This window comes from Tinamus guttatus, unplaced genomic scaffold, assembly GCF_059628265.1.
Source record: "Tinamus guttatus ecotype Peru unplaced genomic scaffold, ASM5962826v1 Tinamus_guttatus_pri_ptg000222l, whole genome shotgun sequence".
Taxonomy (NCBI): Eukaryota; Metazoa; Chordata; class Aves; order Tinamiformes; family Tinamidae; genus Tinamus; species Tinamus guttatus.
Window position 1 is genome coordinate 966,067 of NW_028288756.1, and position 2,909 is coordinate 968,975.

At 48.7% G+C, this 2,909-nt stretch overlaps 1 pseudogene across 1 annotated transcript; it reads left to right on the top strand.

The window, feature by feature from the left end:
- Positions 1–913: 913 nt before the first annotated feature.
- LOC148594628 (cyclin-dependent kinase inhibitor 1-like) lies at positions 914–2,572 on the top strand (annotated as a pseudogene). The gene is made up of 2 exons (XR_015913391.1): positions 914–1,322; positions 2,376–2,572. The product of XR_015913391.1 is annotated as a cyclin-dependent kinase inhibitor 1-like (transcript).
- Positions 2,573–2,909: the final 337 nt, after the last annotated feature.

The window sequence follows — 2,909 nt, forward strand, 5'->3', positions numbered from 1 at the left end:
TTTAATGTGATAAGGGCATATAAACAATTTCTTCATTGATACAAGTCACTGTTTTCTCAGTCTGATATCTGTGAACACAAGAATGATTTGGGTGAGTCTCCAAAATACCATTTAGTTACAATTTGGTTAAATGGTAAAGAGTAGGATTTCAATTAATCTGGTATGAATCTTTGTTCCACTGTAAAGACCCCAGATGAGTGAATGATAGAAAGAATGAGAAAAAGAGAGGATTTATATAAGGCTAAAATGTCAGAATGGTAAGGATTTTAGTCTGTGGTAATGGTTAGTTTCCACAGAGAGAAAACACTGAGTACAAATATATGAGAAGGATGGTATGGAAAATAATTTTCTTTAATTGATATAATCAGTGAAGCATTTTCTATTATAAGGATTCAAGTCCCTTTCTATGCAAAAAGTTGAACTTAATTCTAGAAAAGAAAAACATTGCTTAAAGTTCATTTAAGATTTGCATACATTCACATAAAGCAGTACTTTAACAAACAGTTCTTGCAAATTTATTTAAAATATCTTACTCATGGATCAGTCTTTAGGAAATATGAGTATCTTGGGCAGAGTTATAATAGAATATGCTTCCTGGCAATCCCAATGCAAAGATATTTCCAAACAAATCAAGGAACCAGGTGAATGTCAGGCAGATTACTAATATTTGTATGAAATATCTGACATCCATAACATTTGATAAATCTAGCGCCAGATTAGAGAGGACCTAACTGGTGACATTTGCTTGTTTAACTACCCACCAGGACAGGGTGTCTAAGATTTTGTGGGCTCTTGCTGCCGGTGCCCCAGAATTTCCCAGAGCTTCCTCGATTTGCACTCCGGCCTCAGGCAGCAGGGTGGCAGCTGCGACCCACTCATGGAAGCGCTGCTGTATACGCTTGCTGAAGAGCGGCAGAAGGGTGAAAAGATGGAGTGGAAGCGAGGGAAAACAACCCATACCCGGAGGAACCTCTTTGGCCCCGTAGACCACGAGCAGCTGCAGCAGGATTTCCAGCACATGCTGCACAGCAGCATCGAGGGAGCCCGGCAGAAGTGGAACTTCGATTTCCTCCGGGACACGCAAGCTGACGGGCTCCTGCAGCGGGAAGAGGTGGAGGGCCACCAGGTGCCTGCCTTCTACCACAGCTGTGTGGTGGGGGACACTCGGAGACCTCGGCAGCACTTGAACTTGCCCCTGGGCAGGGAGGACAAGATTCAGCACTTTGCCCAGGTGATACTGACTGAGAAATCCAAAGCTTCAAAGAAAACAGGGGTCAAGAGGAGCCCAGAAAGGAAAAAACGAAGACAGACATCTCTGACAGGTCTTCTACCCAGGGGGTCAGTCCTTGGTCCAGTCCTGTTCAATTTATTCATCAATGACCTGGATGAAGGCACAGAGTGCTCCCTCAGCAAGTTTGCTGATGATACCAAACTGGGAGGAGTAGCTGATACCCCAGAGGGCTGCACTGCCATTCAGAGGGACCTGGACAGACTGGACAACTGGGCGGTGAAAAACCTCATGCAATTCAACAAGGCCAAGTGCAAGGTCCTGCACCTGGGGAGGAATAACCCCGGACACCAGTAAAGGCTGGGGACTGACCTTCTGGAGAGCAGCTCTGCGGAGAAGGACCTGGGTGTCATGGTGGACGACAAGTTGACCATGAGGCAGCAGTGTGCCCTCGTGGCCAAGAAGGCCAATGGGATCCTGGGGTGCATTAAGAAGAACCTCTCCAGCAGGTCGAGGGAGATGATCCTGCCCCTCTACTCAGCCCTGGTGAGGCCACATCTGGAGTATTGTGTCCAGTTCTGGGCCCCACAATACAAGAGGGGTGTGGAGCTGCTGGAGAGAGTCCAGCGCAGGGCCACAAGGATGATCAGGGGCCTGGAACATCTGCCCTATGAGGAGAGGCTGAGGGAGCTGGGCCTGTTCAGCCTGGAGAAGAGAAGGCTGTGAGGGGACCTGATCAGTGTATACAAGTACCTCAAGGGAGGGAGTGAGGAGGATGGTGCTGGCCTCTTTTCAGTGGTGGCCACCTACAGAACTAGAGGTAAGGGCCGCAAACTGAAGCACCAAAAGTTCCACAGGAACTTAAGGAAAATTTTTTTAACAGTGAGGGTGACAGAGCACTGGAACAGGCTGCCCAGAGAGGTTGTGGAGTCTCCTTCTCTGGAGATCTTCAAAACCCGCTTGGACACAGTCCTGTGCCACGTGCTCTAGGTGACCCTGCGTGTGCAGGGGAGTTGGACTAGATGACCTCTAGAGGTCCCTTCCAACCTTAAGCATTCTATGATTCTATGATTTTCTGAAGTATATAGTCCTGAAACCCCAATTTCTGCAAAAGAAGTGGGAAAAAACAAGGGAGAAATGAAAGCAGATTACTACTCAGCAAAGAAGTGAGTCAAAACGAATATGCAAGCTGCTGCAAAGAAGTCAACTCCTTGAATGTGAGCGTAGGATTGTTCTGCACTGGGGAGGTCAGAGACATCAGCAAAGTTGCCTCGACACTCAAAACCACGTGCACAAGCTGTGGACACTTAGGAGCATCACTCAGAAAAATACTCACTGCAGCAGCGATGAAAAGTTTTCTGGACACGCAAAAACTTTCATTGGAATCGGGTCATTGGAATCAACTGGAATCATTTGGATGGGAGATGACTAGCCTTAAAAACTGCTGGGTGAGTTCCCACCCTCCCGACTGCCCAACGGGAAGCTGCCCAAGGCGAGCGAGGCGGTGGAGGCGGCGCCGCCAGCCGCGCCGCACCTGCGGAAAGCCAGCCCTGAGCGGAAGGAGAGCCGCTCGCTGCCGCTGCTGGAGAAGCAGGCGCCAACCAAAGACGTCACGGACAAACCACTCGTCCTGCTGGCGAAGGTGGTTGACGCGGAAAGCGCCAAGTTGGACCACATTAAA